The sequence below is a fragment of the Talpa occidentalis genome, unplaced genomic scaffold, assembly GCF_014898055.3.
Source record: "Talpa occidentalis isolate TD23 unplaced genomic scaffold, MPIMG_talOcc4v2.1 talOcc4.6, whole genome shotgun sequence".
NCBI lineage: Eukaryota > Metazoa > Chordata > Mammalia > Eulipotyphla > Talpidae > Talpa > Talpa occidentalis.
The window spans coordinates 28,647,415-28,669,358 of NW_023604972.1; positions in this window are offsets into that span (position 1 = coordinate 28,647,415).

Here is a 21,944-nt window from a genome sequence, read left to right on the forward strand (position 1 = left end):
CCCTGCAGCTAACTTCTTCTCCCTGCCCCTAATCAGACACAGCTAAACACACAAAGAAAAGTAGGTGCAGCTCAGCTCCACTGCACAGATCCTCCCCTCTCAGAGTCCTGCCCTCTACCCTATTCCCCCCAATTCCCTTTTAGGTATTGCTTCCTTAGGACTAAATTAACCACTTCCAGACTGTTATCTTTTGAAGGACACATCAGGGCCACCAAATCAATTCAACACAAAGTCCTTGGTAACTTGGGGGGACTGAAGGTCGATGGCTAGGAGATTGGAAACTGCCTGATATGTGCTGTCGTTCCTCTATCTCTTACATGTGTAGATGTCACTAGTCAATCATGAGGTTGCTCTCCTGCCTAATTAGCTAGGACCGAGGCCTCAGCATCCTGAACACAGCATGCCGGGTAGGCTGGAGAGAACTGACAGGGTGGGTGAAGTCTCTTCACCATCTTTGGGCCAAAGCATGGGCTACATATTAGGCGACCGTGAGTGCTGAGTCTGGGTTAGCAGACAGGGATCGCTCACATCAATGGTTCTCAAAGTTCACCTTCATCAGAGTCTTCTGGAGACTTGTTAAAATAGTTGATGGCCCCCAATGTCATAGTTCCTAACCTAATTCAAAAGGTCTGGGATGGACGCCCAGATGCTGTTGCTTCTGGCCTGGGCACCACACTTTGAGAACCATTGGTCTATATCCTACCAAGTAACTTGGGCTTTATCCATCAAGCAGTGTAGAATCCCTGGAGGATTTTAATTCAGGTGGGAGGGACTATGGGGCTAGGTTTATTCTTTCCCAAGCTCCCACTGCCTTTGGGAGGAGAATTCACTTGATGGAACTGCGCATGGGAGCAGGAAGGCTGAGCAGAGGCTGTTGGAAGGGTGCAGATCATGTGCACTGTGAGGTGTCTCATGTAATCTTACAGGATGAGATTCTGGCAGCAAAGTTGCGCTGGGCAGCCTCCAGGAGAAAGGTGGAAAGTTGGGAAAGATGGTTAGAAGAAAGCCCTGACAGGAGGTGGGAAGGTCCTTCCCAACTTTGCCAAGGACCAGTTCAGTTCCATGAACAAGAGGCGGCTACAGATGTGATGTGCGCCGCGTAGACCTGCTAAGTGTGCATTCACGGCAATCGCCCCCCCCCTTCTTTCCTGCTGACAGAGCGGGTGATGATAATTACACAGAGACCAGCAGTTTCCCTGCCTCGTCTTTCAAAATGTCAAAATGATGAAGGAAACTGTGGCGTCCAGGAAACGTCCCTGATTGGTTCAGTTCAGTGAAATTTGGTGAGCTTGGTCCTTCTGACTTCATGACCAGTGATGATTCTGGAAGGGCATGAAAACATATCTAAAGCCTGTGAGCAGTGATTTTCCAAGAAGGAAAGGTCTGGGGTGGCTGGCATGCAGGTAGCGGAAGAGAGTTCAGATCTGTTCTCCACGTTCCAGATACGTGAGTGAGGCTGCCTCACAGTCTGGAGTAATAATGACAAATACCTGCAGGTGGCATCACATCAGACCCCTGCTTGGCACCTGTCAGTAGAGTCACGTGACTTTTGACTCACCTGCTGGCTGCAAAATTGGTCAGCTCACTAGAATCTGCTTTGTGCAATTTCACCTCTGGCTCTGCCCGCGCAGTTCCCCAGCTCTGAGATTCCTGAACATTTCCTCTCTGCTTTTACATTCCTACCTATGTCCTTGAAGTCTTCCTGGAATTTACCTAATTCATAAGCTTTTTTTCAACTTTTCCTGAACATGCAGACTCATCACCATCCCTCTCCCCGGAAATCATCTGGTACTCAGCGGCAGACACATCCACTGGTTCCTTGGTGTTGACTTTTTGGTATTAGTTCCCTTTCAGGAGCAAGACCTATTTCCTCAGAGAGATAGCAAGTTCTTTCTCAGGTTGCGCTTTCCTGAGTGTAAACCTTTACATGCCCACATTGCACTGACCTGGGTGACCTGGGGGTGGTGGGGTGGAGGTTCAGTTCCTAAGCCTCCAGGCCATGAGGCCTGTAGTTACATCTCAGGCACTCCTGGAACTGAAGACAGCATGCTCTCTTCCAGAATCATCACTGGTCCTTCGCCATCTCTTGTTGCTGGAACTTGCTCCATTCTGCCAAACTGGTGTCCTCAACAGTAGTGGGAACTTAGCCATTGGCAGCCCTCAGGCCACCGGAGGGGCTGACTCCCTTCTGTCTTTTCTTTTTCCTTTTTTTTTAAAAGTTATTTATTTATGCATGCATGCAAGAACTTGGGTAGAGGCCAGAGGTGTGGGGAGCGAGAGGAGTCACCAGAGACAGAGTGGGGAACAGAACAGGCAGACTGACTGAAATACACTGCTGAGGGGAGCAGCGGGTGAGACAGAAGAGGTCTGCCATGCTATGTGGGTCACCTCCCAGGCCGGGGATCAAATTTGTGCTGCAGAGGCTGCGGTTAGTTTCATAGTGCTGTGCTTAATCCCTTGTGCCACCAGGGAGGCCCTCTTCTATGATTATTTTAAACATTTAAAAATATATAATCCATCCTGAGCCCTGACCTAAGCTAACCATTCCCCTCATTATTGGTTTGTTTGGACCAGAACATGTGCTACCACTTGGGCCAATAGCATGTGAGAGGAAGTCTGCTGGGAAGATTTCCTCCCACGATACCTTCCCAATTCTGGACAGTGTCTAGTTTAAATGTGGTTGCTAGAAATTTGGGGTCATCTTGCACCCAGCTGGGGAGTTAATCTGAGGGCCCCCATGTTATTGCTTAACTGAGAGAATGATGGGAAAATCCTAGGTCTTTAATGAAGTCTTTGAGACCCTGAATTTTCCACCCTGGAACAGCCCTACCTGCAGGCTTCTCATCCTGTGAGCTTGTAAATATCTCTAGTGTTTCAGCTGTTGGTTGGCATTTCCGCTTAGATTATAGCTGAAAGCCACCTCATTGTGAGTACAACAGGACATCCTGGTTGGGAGCACCCGTAGCACCTTGTGATGGGAGTAAGTGGGGGAGCAGAGCACCCAAAGAACCATCCAGAATCTGATCTTATAATCTCTCTTACCTTCATAGACTTAACCTTCTATCTAATACTTACTTGATGGTTTCTCACAGTCTTCCTCAAGCCCTGTCCCTTCACGTTATTCCCAGTACCCAGCCACCACAACGTCCATGATTTTCATTCCTGCTATTAGCCAAAATATCCCCAAGACTGCTCCATATGCGCATTTGAAGACTTGTCAGAGAGGTGCCCAGGAGGACCTCAGGCCTGTCCTTATCTCACTCACCTGAGCACCACCCAGCACATTCCTTCCTGTGACCTGTGGTTTCAATCATCTCTCCCTTTGCCATTTGTCTCCACCTCCCAGATATGATTCATCATCTCCTGAGTGACACCTCTCTTCCCAGAGTCCCAGCCACCCTTTGCCTCCCTCCATGAGAGGCTACCCTGTGACCCCTGGGGTTCTCCCTGTGCACACAGGTGCTGGAGTGTAAAGACCGAACAACTAACCAAGAGCACAGCCCGAGCACACACCCTTGGCTTGACCTCAGACAGAGGAGGGTCTGGGGTCTTCTGCATTCACCTTCTGGGCAGCTATTCAGCCTGAGGCCCACATTTTCCCACCAGCTGTTGCAAATCCCCATTCCTCTTCTTGCTACTTTTGTCTCTTGCTCCTTCATATTTATTTTCTTTGCCTGCACACCTTGTTTTTCTTTCAGGGGACCCTCACCCAGACCTTCCATATGGTTTTCCTTTAAACAAAGTGTGGCGTGTGCAAAGGCAGCCGGCAGGGTCCCGGGACACGCTCTGGTTCACACAGGGCCCCCTTGGAGCTCGAAGTCCCCGGCAGAGAGGCTAAGACCCAGCTGTGGAGAGGAGAGTGTGATTCCAGAAAAAGTCTAAGGCAGGTCACACACCTCGTTAGTTCATTTTGATTAGTTTCTCTTAGCCAATCACTAAGAATGGTGAAGAGTGATAGATGAGGCAGTCCTGAGATTTTTATCCCCTGAATTACATACAATTTGGCAAGATTAGATAAACCATGGAGAGAGTACAAAGAAGTTGACATGTGTATAACCAGGTTGATTTGTAAGATTTATATAAGATTGCCTGAAAGCCAGTTCCATAGTCCTTCCTCACTTTTCCTGCAGATTCCTGGGGCCTCTATTGGGATAGTCTTCTTGCCTTTGGCTCCTTGTCCACTTATGTTGCTTCTCCCATCAGCTAGACTGAAAACAAGGGCAGCTGCTCACCTAGACAACAAACCAGGTTGCACCCTACTCATAGGTGCTCCGTCCAGGGACATAGGGTGGCAGTTAAATCTATCAACCCTCCAAAGAAAGCCAAGACAGAGGGTTTTTCCAGCAAAATTTCTCCCCCCAGAAGGTACATCACTTTGTTTTCCTAGCTGGGTTGCCTTTTCTAATTTGTACAAAGGCTTCACAGAGACTAGTGGAGGGTCCTTCAGGAAGCAGGGTTCTTGGGAGGAGACATTGATTCCCACCAGACACCGAGTTTCCAGTGAACTGAAGATTTGAGGAGTCTGGGGTGGGAGATCGCTCTGCACACCCCGTCTGTCACTCTTCTGTTTGGCTCCTTGGTCCCCATGGCCTTTCCTTGGCCAGAGGCCGAGTCATCCTTGCTGACTGTCACTCCATGTCTCACCCTCCACCTCTAGTGAGTTACCCAAGTCTTCCTTTGAAATAAATACAAAACTCTCCCTACAGTGATATCTGGCAAATAGCATTAGTGTGTTGGTGATGTCCAGATCAAATGCTTTCTCTTTGCTAAGCTAGAACACACTGCATGTGCCACCTTGTAAGCAGCACTGGCTGCAGAAGCGGAATTGGTGAGATTAAGAGCAGAAGCCACCTAATTATTCCCCTCACTCACTCTTCAAACTTGTTCTGTGGAGTAATGTTTTTCTTAGGTCTCAAGATGTGTCTGTTTATTTTGATTCTTAGAAACTGATGAAACTTTTCTCATTTCTGTGATGAAACTGTCTAGTCACATGTAATAGGGAAAACTCTAAATTTCCTTTGCGGCTCCTCCCCACCCCATACCCTCACATTTGCTTGTCGATGTTGGCCTGTCTCCTGCCCCCACAACCCCCATAGGCTGCCCCGAGTCCTCAGGAGGAGGTGAGAAGGCAAAGAGTCAGGCACAGGAGCCGCATGTTTACCCGGCCTGGGCATTCTGATGTTGGTGCTCCCTGGCTCTGGCAGAACTTGGGTGTTTTGGTGGGTGTTCAGATCTTTTCCATTTTCTTGAAGTGCTTTTGTGGGTTCTTGAGTTCTCCCTTGGGACCCTGCGACAGCAGCTTCAGTCTGCTGCTGCTGACCCTGCCTCCTTCCTGCTCTGGTGGTGCCTCTCCAGCCTGCTGTTGGCTGTGGACCCCCAGCTTCTGCCAGGGTCTATCCTAAGATGGCCTCAGGTCTGCTGTCTCCAAGGAGGCCCAGATTTGGGCCATGGAAATGCCATCATCCTCTGACCTGAAACTCAGCTGCGCACTGTCAGTATGCCTGCTGGTCTTGGTCCGAGCCCCCTCCCTGCACAGCCATCTCCCCCGCCTCACCCCTTGTGCGGCCTGAGAGCTCCCTGGATGCCATTTGATAGACATTTATCCCAAAGATACTGGTTTCAACCATTCTGCCAGTCTTTATTATGGACAATTTCAAAATTAGTGTTGTAAATTTCCAAAAATTTACATGAACCAATGAACCAATGAACCAATGACCCAGCTTAACACTGATTAACTCAGTGCCGGTCTGCACAGAGATGTAGTCCCCTCCCTCCACCCCTCATCCCTCCCACTGCCTCAGATCTGTGGCCAGCTGTCAAGGGTTGGTGTTCAAGTTTGTCTTTGACCCTTTGTTTGACTTTTCTATTTTCCACATGTAAGTGATAATACCAATGGTATTTATCTTTTTTCTTCTGGTTTATTTCACTGAGCATAATCCCTTCCAGCTCCATTCATGTTGCTGCAAATGGCGTGAGTTTATCTTTTTTGACTGCCGGGTAGTAGTCCACTGTTATATATGCCACATCTTCTTTTTTTTTTTTTTAAGATTTATTTATTTATTCATTCATTCATTCACTCATTCATTCATTCAAGCACTGGGTACAGTCAGAAGCGCGGGAGAGTGAGAGAATTCACCAGAGCCAGAGCGGGGAGCAGAACAGGCAGAAGGACCAAGGTACACTGCTGAGGGGAGCAGCGGGAGGCAGGAGAGGTCTGCGCGCCATGTGGGAGCCTCCTCCGGTGGCCGGGGAGCAGCCGGGGATCGAACCAGCGCTGCAGAGGCTGCGGGCAGCTTCGCAACCCAGCGCTCAACCACTGTGCCACCGGGGAGGCCCCATGCCACGTCTTCTTGATCCAGTCATCTGTTTTGGGCACTTAGGTTGTTTCTGTATCTTGTCTCCAAATAATAATTTCTTAATATCATCAATTAGACAGTGTTCAAAGTTCCCTTTCTTGTCATTTTAAAAATTGTTTCAGAACAACTTTTTAAGAGCAGTTTTAGATTCAAAGCAAAATTGAAGGAAAGATTTAGAGATTTCCCCTGCATGTGCATAACCTTTGCCTCTATCCACATCCCCCAGCAAAGTGGTACATTTGTTACAACTTATGAACCTACATTGACATATAATAATTACCCAGAACCCATAGTGGTGGTAGGGTTTACTCTTGGTGTTATATTGTCTACAGATTTAGAAAAAGATACAATGGGATGTAGCCACTGCAGTATCACACAGAGTATTTTCACTGCCCTAAAAATGTCCTGCCTTTCACGGTTCATCCTCTCTCACCGCCTCTCCCATCCCCTGACAACCACTGATCTTTTACTGTCTCCATATTTTCACCTTTCATCATCATTTTTTAAAAGCTGTTGGTTTCTTCAAATCAAGATCGAAAAGTTCATGCTATATGTTTGCTTGGTGTTTCTTTTAATCTATAGATCTCCCTCTTCCTTTTATTTCCCTTGAGATTTATTTCTTGAAGGAACGTGGTCATTTAGAATTTACAACAATCTGGGTTTATCCCTGTTTAATCAATATTTTTACCAACATTTATTGTGTTTCTCTGTCTTCTGCATTTCCTATGAAATAGCACGTAAAGGAAAAGATTTGATCAGACTCATTTTTCAATTTTTTGCCAGATTGCATTTTTTGACATGTGAACTTTCTATTGCATCACATAATGTCTGGTAGTCTTTCTCTTTGTGAAGTCAGGATCAATCAGTGGATTCAGAAGTTATTAATCTGGTCCAGGTATCTGCTTTTGACCTAATGAGTTTAGCAGTTATTAATGATTTGTTACCTTGATTCATTATTTTATTTAGAATATCACCTTTTATACTCACTGTTCAAAAAAAAAGGAACATTCTAATTTTAACATCCTTATGGATTTATTATATCTTTATAGGAAGATATAACACCTTCCTATAAAAAGAACTTTCCTTCATCAATTATTTGTTTACCCTGTGAAAAGTCCATATAGGAAAGTCAGGATAAATGCTCAATTCTTTCTTTATTTTCCACTTTCTTGAATAATGAGTTGGTTCCCTAGCATCCTCTAAAGAGGGGGGTCTTAAAATCATTATAGAGTCAATTATTTTAACATATTTGATGTGTCTCAATCCACTGCAGTTTTTATTTTTATTGATGCTTAAGTTGTCCCACATTTGGGCTGTGAAAACCTTTCTGGTTGGCTTTTAGGTCACTGTGACATGATCCAGTGGACTTTGATACCCTCCTTCCTGGCAGGGAAATTATTTTGGGTGCATTTTATGTATTTATATTTCTTGCCCTCAACCTGAACTATTTTTTCCAAAGAGCTCCAGTTCCTTTCAGTGGGAAATAGTGTTTAGGCCCAAAAGTTCTATTGGGTTGTTCATTGTTTCTGTAGTACTTTTTTGGTCAAAGTAATAAAATGTGTATTCAAGAAAATATTTATTTAAGATGGGATGGAAACCAGACCAGCTATTTTTTTTTTAAGTGAAAGAGTAGATTAGGAAGTATCAGTGACTATCTCACGTAGGTAAGGTAAGTACTTATTTATGAAACATCTATTTTATTTTGTTTGTGTGTATGGGTCTATGCATGTGTGGATCAGCATTTGTGTGTATGTGTGTGTGTGTCTGAGAGAGAGATTAAAAATGTATATTGAAATCATGGCTCAAGACAAAATTGAAAACATTGGAATAGACCAGTTGTTTGAATTCCAAAGAATCACACACCATACCTTGAAAACTGCTTGCCTTCTAATCAAAACATCAATTCAGTCATGAGATTTGAAAATCAAGAAGCCACTGCTATAGTTTATGCTTTTTTATATTATCATATTCATATTTGCAGTGAGAAAATCAAAACAAACAATAAAAGGAAAACTTTACAAGAATAAACCAGTGAGTTTAAAGCCACATGGATGCCTCTGAATGTTTTTCCAGGCATTTAATGTGGTCATTAAGCTAATTTGTCCTGTTTCTTTCTTGGATCTTTAAGAAATATATTTCAAATGGTCTTAAAAGTTAAGAGTAATAAATTAGTCCCTAGTCTGAGAGGGAAGAATAAATGGAGAACTGTCAAATCCACTCAGTACCTTGACAACCAGCAACTTCTCTGGCCTGGCTCCTTTGCTATGCCCTAGCTTCCACATTTGGAAAGAGCTTGCCCATTAGCCACTTGTAGTTTCATTGCAGCTTTTACCAAGGAAATTATACACGGTCCCATGAAAGCCCAGTGCCCTCTTTTACTACTAACGAGAGAGGTCAGCTTCAAATATGAAAGTAATTCAGTCAGACTCACAGTTTTCATTTGCCGTCAAGTAGACACCCAGCAGTGGGACCAGGGCTGTTTCCTCTTAGTTCTGATGGACATTGCAGGTGCACCTATCAAAAGATACTGAAAGTCTGAAAGTCCCATGAGTGCCCAGAGCCACACTGGATTGGCTGTGTAACAGAATTCAAAATTGAAATAAGGCACAGAAAAGTTATAAAACTGATGGGATTCATTTTTGGATATGAAGTTTAAAAGAAATGTGTTCTTGAAACTCAAGTTTGCAAGTTCAGCAATTTTTAGACATTTTAGAAGTAATGTGTGAAAGGTCACAGACATCTTTCAATAAAGCACACCAGGAAATGTGCAATAAAATTAAAAATGCACAAGTGCTTGCCCATAAGTGCCCAACACCCCAGCAACTTACTCTATATCAGTTCTTTGAGCCACCTGCATTTAAATAGCCCTGGGAACAGGGCTCAACAGATTGGGGAGGTGTCCTTAAAAGAGAGGGGTCTCTCTTCTCTTTCTCTCTCTCTCTCTCTCTCTCTCTCTCTCTCTCTCTCTCTCTCTCTCTCTCTCTCTCTCTCAATATTTACATACATGTCATTTCCCTTTCCACTCCTACGTGCTCATTTGCTACCCCTGTCTCCTCTGGGCAGACATCAGTGAGGAACTCAGCAACTCTTTGAATTGCCCCCAAAAGTCCATTCATACAAAAACAGTAAGTAAAGCAGTTTGACTAAACTCTTCAAAGGGAAGACATAGTAGAGGATTTCTGTTACTATCCTGTAGCAAGCAACTTAAAAAATTCCTTTAAGATGTATATGTTAAAAAAAAGTTTATGTTCTTCAAAGTCTTGTCTTTACATCACCTTTCCACCCTGAAGGGTCTTCTCCCTTTTGCTTCTTCTCTATGAAGTGTCTGCCCATCCCCCTTCTTTACTGTCCCATTCTAAGACAACCCCCAGGAAGTGTAAATTCTTCTGCCCTCCACTTGGCAAATCCACTTAGCTGCCCCTGTTCCTGCCCCTAAACCATAAAACTCACTGCAAGGACTCAGCAAAAAAGTAAAGGGTTGCCCAGCTAATAGAACTTAAACTCCTTAAAAAGCAGAATCCTTGTAAACAGCACTGGAAGGGCGGGATCCTATACTTCAAAAATACAAACAACAATGCAAAGCAATTTAAAGAGAAAAAAACAGAATCTATGATCCCCATTCAACAAATATTTACTGAGCACCTGCCTTTTGCCAAAGATTGTTCTAAGAAATGAAGTTATAACAGTTGGTGATCAACTTTTTCTCTTTTTGCATGCATCTTACCGAAATCTTTCTTCCTAACATGCAAAGTATTGTCCAAGAGAGAACTCTGTAGAATGAAGTAGTCTGCCCCTTGCTATATTTATTAGTGTTATGTATATTTTAAAAATATTTTTAATGTTTTTAATAAAAAGTCAACCCAAACTGAGATAATACTGCTTTCTATCTAACATAACAAAAAATATTTTTAAGGTAACATGAGCTGACTTTGACCCCAGAACTGACAAGAGTAAACATAAACACCAGCCTGAACTGCATAACCCATTTGATAGAAAAGAGGTTTCATTTACAATTTTGGAAAGCAGACTGACATCCAGTCTGAGAAAACCTTCTATATTCTTTGATTCATTAGTCCTATTTTGTAGATTCTCTTTCAGGAAAATGCTAAATATGAGAGATAAATATGCATCAAGTTGTGAATTTTAGGAACAGATGTTATCAGTAGAAGACTGGACAAGTAATATCTGGAAGATTCCACTGATGGTGAATCATGGAATAATATTCCTAAGTCTTATGGTGTCTTAGTCTGTTGGGGCTGCCATAAGAAAATGCCATAGGGCCTCCCCTGTGGTGCAGTGGTTGAGCGCTGGGCTGCGAGGCTGCCCACCGGTTGGTTCCCCGGCCGCCAGTGAGAGTCCCACCAAAAAAAAAAAAAAGAAAAGAAAAAGAAAATGCCATAGACTAGGAGCTTTAACAACAGAAATTAATTTTCTCATGTTTATGAAGATGCTAAGTCTTAGATTAAGATCCAGCAGCATTAAACTAGAAAACAACCAAAATCTTCAATAGATGGAAAATAGCTAAAATAAATCCATATGATAAAATATTTTGTCGCCATTAAAATGGTGCTTATAAAGAAATGTATATATGATAGAATATTTTGTAGCTATTAAAATGTGATGCTTATAAGGAACTTTGTAGTGTTAAATAAGAAAACAAAATCAGTTCCTACTTATAAAAAATAATAAATAGCATATCTATTATTTACTTTTCTTTCTCAAATACATTATCCCTAAATTTTAAATGGTCATTTTTGGGCAATGGGAAATTGATTAAAATTTTGTCTTCACTGTTATTTAACGTTTTCCAATTTTTTGCAACAAACATACTGTTTTTCGTAATCAGAATTAAGCAGAATAGTATTAAAGAGTAGATATGTAATTCTCATATGTATATAATTCCACAATTAGAAATATGGAAATCACAAGAAGACAAACACAATGCTTGCCTATTTTAGTCAGGTGATGCTGAATTGCTTTCCAGGCCCTTCTTTCTGTACATGAAAAGGACACCACAAATTAGCCCCAGTTGCATGTATTGACTCATAGACATCAAACCTGTTGGTAGAGACTGGGAAGCTGAAGACACAGGACTCTACAAACATAACTGCCTGAATCTCTTAAACAAACCTTGAACAGAAATACCCTCATGTGAGGGCTTTGTCCTGATAGTCCCTTTTTCTTTCTTTTTATTTTTTTAAGATTTATGTATTTATGCATACAAGAGCTGGTCAGAGATGCAGGGGGTGTGAGAGGATTCACCAGAGACAAAGTGGGGAGCAGAACAGGCAGACGGACTGAAATACACTGCTGAGGGGAGCAGCGGGCAAGACAGGAGAGGTCTGCTTCGCCATGTGGGTTTCTCTCTGGCCGGCCAGGGTGGGGGTCGAACTCATGCTGCAGAGGCTGCAGATTGCTTCACAGTGTGGTGCTTAACCCCTTGCACCACCAGGGAGGCCCTGATAGTCCCATTTTCTACCTTTCTTTCTTTCTTGTTTCCCCTGTTGGATTTTCACTCCAGGTATGGGGCTCCAGCTGATCATGCTGCAATAGCATTTGTCAGTGAAGAAACATCTCCATCCTGGGAGGCTGCTACTCATGTGGAGTTTCATCACAAATGAAACTGCACTCCTGTTCCCAGAGCGGGAAATACAGTGACGGAGAAAGAAAATGGCTCCATAGCAAACACGCTAACACTCTAGCAGTGGCCCTCAGACTTGCGCATGCATGGCAATCATCAAGGGGTTTACGAAAGTACAGATTGCTGAACTCACCCCCAGTTGTCTGATTCGGTAGATGGGCTGAAGAACTAGGAATTTACATAACTAACAAAGTTCCCAGATGATGCTGATGTGTTGGTCTGGGGGCCACACGTTGATAATAGTCCCTGCCCTGGCGAAATCATAGGCCTGGTAAAAACAAGGGGGAGGGAACCTCCCTGGTGGTGCAAAGGTTTAAGTTTCAGCACTACGAAGCTATCAGCAGCCACTGCAGCACCTGTTCGATCCCCTGCCAGGGAGCTGACCCACATGGCACAGCAGACCTCTTCTGTTTCACCCACTGCTCCCCTCAGCAGTGTATTTAAGTAGATCCACCTGTTCTGCTCCCCACTCTGACTCTGGTGAATCCTCTCTCACACACATACCTCTGGCCTACATCCCAGCTCTTGTGTGCATAAATAAATCTTAAAAATAAAATAAATAAAATAAATCTTAAAAAAAAAAAAAAACAGTGGAAGGAAGGTCTCTCCACCCTTGGGTTTTTATCAGGGATAGATTTTGACTCACTCTTTTTTTTTCTGTTTTTGGCAAAATTATTCTCTCTTTATTCCCCCATTTCTAAGATAATCATTCACTCATTTGGAAATTTAAAAAAATAACCATAATTTACTAAACTCTAAATTTACAACAATAAACTACTTAGACAAGGTCTAACTTGAAGGAACTTGTATCCCAATGGGAATGGTCTGCATTAACCAACTACCATGTGCATTTCCAGTATTATTCGAAAATATTCCATTCCATTTTAGAACAAGTGAAACTCCTGAGAGGCATTAAGTATAGATATTGAGTAAGTAAGCTGCTGATGAGACACAGTTGGAATTCTTAATTAAGTGAACTAGAGCAAGATGGACATAGAAAGCAATGCAGGGAGGAAGAGAATATTCATGAGACACCAAATATTCATAAAACATGAGTATAAATAAAACATGAATTCTTTAATATTCATAAAGTTCTAATTGGTCACCCATTGGTGATACCCATTCTTCTTTCATGTGTCCTCTGTCTACAAAACACAAATACAAGCCAAGGGTGCTCATCAGGCTGATTGACAAGCTACTACGGTGAAAGGGGACTGGTCTCTGCATCTACCCCAAAATGCATGTGTGTGTTCTAGCACCAGGCATTTTCCCAACTTTGGGTTCCCTTTGCTCAGACCTCTATTCTGGTCTTTGTAGCCACACCATTAAGGAGAAGGGTTCTTGCAAAAAAAATGAAGCAGCACATAAACATTGCCTGATTCAGGAATCCAGAAATGTTGTCCTTCCATCCTACTTGCGCTTCATTCTATGTGCATCCTTTACTCATGCATCCTCCCAACCATCCTTTATTCCTAGAAATTTGTATGTTAGATCGATTCAAGCATCTTAATTTTGTCTGTGAGTCCTTCTGTCACATGACCTCTCTGATAGTTTGCCTCATAGCATATTACAAAGGTCTCTGTGGCATCAGTGTGCATAATCATGTAAACAAATTGCAAACATGATGTCTTTTTATGTTTCTTTTCTCTCTATGTGGCCTCACCTCTTTCCTTTACTATAACTTAACCACAGAGTTTGTCTTTGGACAGAGAATCAACAGGAAACAGACCTGGATAATACCTGTCTGGCAAATGTGATGCAAAAATAAGAATGAAAAAGTGCCTGGGGCAGAGTCTGATTAAGTGTATGTTCTCAATAGGTAGCTATTATTACTATTTCTATTCTCCCTGCAAGATATTACTGAATCCTAACAAATAAGGCAAAACCTTAGAAACCTCTTTCAATTCCTCTTAAAGGATTTTTCTTTCCTGCCCACCAGCATTAAATTATGTCACCCAATAGGCCTTTGTCATGGCTTTATTTCAGTTTCTTTTCTGGGCGCACAGGGTCTCCCTTGTTCCCTAATTATTTTAAAAGAGAGCCTCTCACATTGCTTGTGTATAAATTATATCCAATCCACAAAACAAAATCCATGTGGGGGGTTCATCCCTTGACAACATCATTTTGTCTTCTACTCCCAACTACTGTCATGTAATAACAAACCTCATATGTTTTTCTTCTATATAATCAGTGTTTTATAATTCACCAACCCCCAAAAGATGAGCTCCCTTCTCATTCACTGGGAAATCACTGGAATCCTCTTTCTATTGGAAATGCTCTATAGTGCCAACCTCCATGAGTCCACAAGGCAGTCGTCTATACTAGGACAGGCAAAGCTGGAATACATTTAACAAGGTTTTGTTTTGTTTTTTAAAATGCAGTCTTCAGGGATCTCCCCCCTTGTGGAGCTCAGAAACTAAGCTGTTGAACTTAGCTGAAAGCAGCCGTTTGGAAGAGCAGCTGAAAGTTATTTCACCATGAAGCTGACCTTGGCAGGCCTCAAAAACTCCATATGGTCTACAGTTCTGGTCTCCAGAAAGCACCCAGCTCATTCTCTCCACTTGATTTGTATTGTATATAATCCCAATGTGTGTGTTTGAAAGGCAATTGTATAGAAAAGATGTCTTGCTTTTCTTTTTAAAAATATTAACCTTTATGTGAATAATTCACCGAGATACAATTGAGTATTTATCCTATGTATTCTTTATTCATTTGGGTTGTAAGACATCTAAGCATTTCCTGAACCAAGAATACTCAAGGAGGCAAATGGAGTTGTTACCCTCAAGGGGCCAAAATGTGGGAAATGGTTCTACCTTCTCTTGCACTGTGGAGGCATTAGAAATACTGAGTCTTCTTTCATTCTCCAGCTCCCCAGAAATATAGGGTGCTCTCTCAGACAAAATCCAAAGCCCTATGCACATAGAAATAAGCTCTGTCACCTCAGAGATATAAGCCTAGAGTCTCCCCCATCTTAACCCATGTAGAAGACACCCTGATTGGACATGATATGAACTCCAGGGAAATCCTGGTACTGTGAATTTCCTTAGGGTGAAAAACTGCCTTCACCTTTCATCATTCGATTGGAGAGTAAGGAAATTTCAGTTCTCCTTTATCTCTAAGGTATGACTTAGGTCCATGCCATACAAGAGAACTATAAACAAGCCCAAAGTGCTTGCTGTCCTTGAACAAATGTAATTTACAATGTTCTAGAAGCCATGTGTAAAAAAAAAAATAGGTGAGATTAATTGTACTAATAAATTTTATCAAACCTGCATATCCCAAATGCTATCATTTCAACACATAATCAATTCAAACAACTATGAATGAAAAATTACATTCTCTTTTATACTAGTTTTGAAATATGGTGTGCTTGACAATTACTGCAGAGCCAGTTTGGACTAACCATTTCAAAGGCTCAGTTGCCAAATGTAACTGGCTCCTACCATCTTTGACAAAGCAGATTTAAAGGCTCAAAACCCAATGGGAGAAGCAAAACCCCTGAGTGGGAAATTTTAGTGAAAAGAGCATCCTCATACATCTTTGGGAATGTGAGGGGTGTGTCTTCTGGAGAAAAATATTTTCATTAAATCCCAAAGATTGAGATGGGGGCAGGAGGAGCACAAGGGACTATGGTAATGGTGCACAGGTGAATTGGTGGTAGAAATTCTATGGGGACTACACCTGAGAAAATAAAGCAAACACTGTTAAAAAAATGAAAAATGAAAAATATATATAAATTTATATATATATAAATTAATATATATATATAATATATATATATATTTTTAAAAAAATCCCAAAGCCCTTGGGATGAATCTGGCTTGTACAAGCCAGATGAAAGGAAATTTCCCTTTTCACCTTCCCCGCCTTTTCCAAAGCAGTGCCCCTGCACCCTCTGCACATTCTGATCCCACAGATTTAGAGTGCCCCTCTCACATTCTAACAAACTCCCTGGGAGCCCCATTTTAAATATTGAGCATCTGGATATTGATGCCACCCAGAGTTTTGTATGGTTTCCCTAAACTGGAATGACCAGCAGTAGCTTTACTGCATCTGAACATCACTGGAAACCTAATAACTATTTATTAAATCCAAACAAAATATATCCTTACACTGGGTTCTCAGTATGCCTTTGGCTACTCCAGTATCACCCAGGACAAGGGAAATGTAATAAGGTAGTAGAAAGTAGAAAGAGTAGAAAGAAGCAATCTTCTTAACCAATAGCTATTACACCTTTCTTTTGCAATGTAAGAAAACACAAGATGAGTGAACACATTGCTAGGGTTCATCCCAGTGCCTTGGAAAATGCCTGTGCAAGTAAGGGTCCCCAGTACTAAGTTCAGAGAAACTCAGAGGGCTCCTTTGCTCATTTGATTCTCATAATCCCTGTATTAGCTAGAATTTCCTGGGTGCAAGCAATAGAGACAACAGACAACATTGGGTCAGGGAGGTCTTTATCAGCTGCAGATCAGATCTTTCCATATCTAAGGGAAAGGCTGAATGATCGTTTCCCCCAAAAGCAGTTCTGGAATCCAGGAAACACACACAGATAGAAGGTCCCTCTGAGGATAAATGGGATTCAAATGTTTTCCAGACTTTGCTTTTTTAGCTCGAAAAGGTGATTCCAGTGACATAATGGTGGACGAGCATGGCTCTCGGCCCACCCCTCGGCCAATGCACACAATTGTCCTGCATGATTGACACTTGCACCAAGACAAGGTCCAATGGGAAAGGCCCAGTTACGCAGCACTGAATAAAAGAGAAATGGAGCTGGGCAGATGTCCTCCACGTGTCTTCCTCTGGGCTCCCATCAGGCTTCACCTATCATTTATCAAATTGTTATAAACAATTATGTGTGTGTGTGTTTCCACTGGATTTATGTTGTGCATCTTTAGTTCCCTCGTATGAATTTCCATGCCACATAATATGTATCTAATACACTTTCATTAAACAAATGAATAAATGATAAAATAAGAGAAAGATATTATTACTTCAAAGTTACTTAGGAAGCAATTGTGGTCTAAGAAGGTTAACATTCCCAGGGTCACATGGTCAGGGGATGTGTCAAACTTTAGAGCAGATAACAGATCGAGTATCCAGAAGGAATTTACTATAGTCTCTTCAGGTTGGGTTTGAAATTCAGCCCATTAGTAAATGTCTGGAGACCAAGGAGTCTGCCATGAAGGGAAAGCCACAGGGTCTGCAACCTTCTGTCCCCCTTTCTGATTCAACTGCATCCTTTAAAAACCTTCCGGCTAAAGAGAGTCAGCTCCAGTCTGTGCCGCACTACACGGCAGGCACTGGAACCTGGAGCCAGCTCCCACCCAGAGAGAGTGAAGCCAGTACTCTCTTCTGCTTTGGGAAGCCTGTCATCCAAGACGCCTAATCAAAACCAAATGTGTGCCATCTGGCAGCATTCCTGCCCCCAGGTGGTTCTCAGCAAGGCATCTTGTAATAGGGGGGTCTAAGTCATAATGACATTTGCTTTCTGCAGCTAAAGGTTGCCTGAGCTCCTTGAAGCATAGAGGAGTGAGCAGGGAGATTCCTGGGCTGATAATATTGCCAGGAGTCCCCACAGCTGGGCCTAAGCTGATGCTTTTTCCAAGTGCAGTGTGGCAAAATCTGAGTTCTGACTATTGTTTAGACAGTGACTTTCAAACTATGGCTTGCATTTGAATTGCTGGGAGAGCTTGTTAAAACAGATTTCCCGGCCCCACCCATTCAGCAGGTCAGGAGTGGGGCCTTAGCCTTTGCATTTTAACAAGCCCCAGGGAAGGCTGATACTGCTGGGCTGAGGACCACACGTGGACACTACTGGTTTAGATACTTCAGGGGCTTTTTTCCCCTCCACGTGATTACTCTGTAGGATTTCACACCCTCTACCGGGCTCTGTTCTCCAGAAGAAAACTTAAAGATACATCTCAGAGGATCAGCATCATGCTGTCACCAACCACTGTCCTCTGCCTTTAAGGCACGTGTGTAAACACGTACACATGCAGCTTTCTCAGTCTCAGCACTGTTCACATTTTATATTGTTAAATTCTTTGTTGGAGGGGCTGCCCCATGCACTGCCAGATGTTTAGAAGCACTGCTGGTTTCTGCCCTCTACTTACCAAGGGAATCTTCCTTCCCCCTCCAACAGCCATAACAATCAAAACTGTCTCCAGACATGGTCAAGGGTCACTTGGGTGACAAAATCCTCCAGTTAAGAACCACGACAATATACTCTAACATGCGTCCAGGGGCATCGAGCAGGCGGAGATTTCTTTAGCTGGCTCCACAAGGCCGTCTATAGCAGGCCGTATGTGGATAGGAATCATCATAACACCTTTCCTTTGAAACGCACATTTCTAGGACTGTTTCACATACTCAGGTTAATTTGATCTTTGACCTGTGTGGATTGGGAGCATAAATATACCATTGTTTCCATTTTAAAGGTGGGGAGACTGAGTCTGAGAGATGTTTGGGATTTGCCCAAATTTATACAGGTAATAAATCTCACTGGGGGGCTGGAACACACATCCTCTAGATCCTAGGCTGTGAACTGTCCATCACATGAGACAACTTTCCTTCAGTCTACAAATACTCCACAAATAGGTAAGGGCATTTTTCAGAACTTTGGGTGATTGAGAGGACAGAAAAGGCATGAAAACATTTGTTTGTATAGTTGTTGGGCTTGTACAGTCCCAGTTGGGGCTGTGTATTTTGGGGGCAAGTTATCAAACCACGGGTGCTCAGTGATGTATGGGGTGAGGTAAGGGATGCCCGTGATTGAATGGACGGGATGCCTGATCTGTACCCACAAGCAGGGCAGAAAATTGAGGGTTTGGGTATCTGCATGTGCCACATCCCAACACAATTACCAACTCGCACTCCAGTTTGTAGCTCAGGTTTGTTGGGGTGAGCATGGGACAAAGACCAAAACTCAGAAGCTACATGAATCAGAAAAAGCACATTCCCTGTTACCACAATTGACCACTCCTGCCTTTCTAACTTCCCTGCTTGCTATTACTGTTACTGTCATGATTCACATTATCCTGATGCTGGGAGAAAGCAATGTCTACTTGAGTTAGAGCACCTGACATGCAAAGAAACTTCAAATAAGAACAAATCCAGAAAATCAAGAAGGTAGTCTAGTAAGAAACCAACCATATGGAAACCACCCGCAGACTTTTAATGCTAATTTGAAAGTGTCACTACTTAAAAAGGTGGTGTATATGTGTGCTATGTGTATATGTATGTGCATGCTGTGTATTGTGTGTGCACACATGCATGTTTGTGTATTGCCTGTTGCTTTGTGTATTGAATATCACATGTGTGAGTGCTGTATAGGTGTTGTGTGTGCATGCGTATCATGGACAGGTGTGTTGTGTTGTGCATGTGTGTGTGTGTTGTGTGTAGTTTGTTGAGAGATTATTATGGGGGTGGAGTATGATTTACTGTTGAGAAGGCTGATGAATGAAACATAATTTGTCCACAGTTTTCAAAGCTGATACTTATTTATGTGTCTTGACTCTTTGGCTCCAGAAAAGCTTTTAACATGAAGCTAAAATGTTTGAGGGTTGCTGAGTGAGCCAGCAGGGCCATCCCAGAGAGAGTAATGGACTTCACCCCTAGTGAGATCAAAACAGAACTCTCAGCTGGGAAGGACCCCCAGAAGCCCTGGAGTAACCCAATAATGAAAGAGCATGGCTTCTCCCCCCACGTCCCACTCCCCGAGGTGAGATTGACTCCATGTTCCAGCATGCTGTCAGAGGCTCTGGTGATGCCAGGCAGATGGAGTTACAAAAACAATCACCCGGCCTGAACACTCACTGCCATGTGGCAATGAATCCATGTCATGAACGCATTTGCCAGAGTGATTTTACTGTCCAGACAAGATGAAGTGACTCTAATGGCTTCCACTCAGCTCCATATGGCCCCTCCATGTTCATATTCCCTGTGGTGGGCTTTTCTTTGGTCATATTTCTTTCTGTGAAGTTTATTAAAAAGAATAAATGGAGAATGATGAAATGCCAAACTTACCTGAGTCTGGTCAGAGAAAGGAAAATTCTGTGGAAAACATATAGAAGGAAAAGACCAAAGGAAATTGTAAACTTTTTTTTTTTTTTTTCAGAATTTGACCACATTTTTAATAAACTAAGAACTTCTTAAATTAACATTATATGATGCTATTTTGTTCTGGGCATATTGTGTGTTTCTGTTAACATATTTGAAAAATGTTGTGTCAATATGTATAGACATTTGAAATAATTGTATTTAAAATTACATTTGAATTTCTCAATAAATCAGTAATTTAATTACAACTTCATTAGAAATGTTCAAATAATTGAGGTGAGAGGTTAAGAGCATGGGTGCTGGTTTCCAGTTTTATCACTTTCTTGCTGTGGGATCTATCTCCAGTTACTGCAACTAAACATTCATTCAATCACTTATTCATTGAATTATTCATTCAACAAACATTTATTGGGTTCCTACTATGTGCTGCACTCTGTACTGAGTACTGAGGATATAGTGGTAAACAAGAAAGACAAAGTCTGTCATGGAGCTGGCATTTATAAGAGGATATAGTTATGAGATACAATTAAAATATAAGCAAATCAAATATGTATAAACAAATCAATAAATTAAAATTACACCAGCTACTGTATAATACCAATAACTCTTTATTGTCATTCAGACCACAGCTAAAATGTCACCCCCTTCAATAAACACTGCCTCTTCGTTCGATCCTTCTTTTTCTGTTTAGAGCAAATACAAAAGAAAGGAATGAATAGAGAGAGTCAGCCATGAGCATATTGGGGGGAAAGCATTGGAATTGGGGGAATGGAAAATATGAAATCACTTACATGGCAGAGAACTTAAGTGTTTTGAGGAATGAGAGACACATTCAGCCTGGCTGGAGCCCAGTGAGGTGGGCACAAAGTGCTGGAGGACTTGGTCAGCTGTAGAGGTAAAGGGGGATTTTAAAGTCCACAATAAAGAATTCTAGATTTTATCCTGAATATGATGGAAAGTATATAAGTTGTCTACTGCTGTGCAACAAATTCATTGGTCTGCTAGAGGACTTTGCCTCCCTGCTCTTCCTTCCTGACTAAAGGGGGTTTCTCCTTCTGCCCACATTTCAAGGCACTTTGCAACCAACAGCCTCCAAATGATGGATCTTTGAACTCAATACCTAGGTGAAGTAGTCAGACATCATTACCCTTAATGTCCAGCTGGACAAACAGAGAAGGTTGGCTGCATTGACCTACCTCACACAGGGGACAGGTTTGGGAAGAGAAATGGGCCGTGGCCTCCTCCAACCAGACTGGAAACTTTGCTCAGGTCTCCCAGGGAAGACTGCCAGTTACTGGGCCAGAAATTTGAGCATGCCTCCTGCACATGCAACAGTTTTGGGGGACATTTTGCAATTGTCAGGGTGTGTGAGCAGAGAGCACCGTGTGATGAAATCTGAAGGGAAATTTTTTCTAAAATATCCTGTTTCTAATTTGTACCTGATTGGCAGCCAGAGATGAAGAAATCTGTGCTGCTTTAATTGGCAAGGGAAATGTCCCCTCCCCCACCAGAGACTAGAGTTTCCTGTCTTTATTTACTTTTTCAGTGAAAAAGATAAATATCTGTGAGCACAACCGCACATACACCTCAGCTTGCAGAACTAGGCAGCAAAAAGCTGTGTCCCCAGAACTCTCTAAAATGCTTCCCTATGCAATGAGATGCTTAATAACTATAAAACTAGCCCAGAGTGGAGGATGGGTGAGTGGACACAGAGATGAATATATGCAGTTTCTCTACTTTGCAGTAGCTTGCAGCCAAAGTAGTGGTAAGTATAATGGAGTTCCACTGTAAATGGGGTTAGGTTCCAAAATCAGTGAGTAAATGGAAAACCTCATTTAATTATAATTATCCCTGAATAATTCTCTGACTTGTTTATAAAGTGTTGCTAC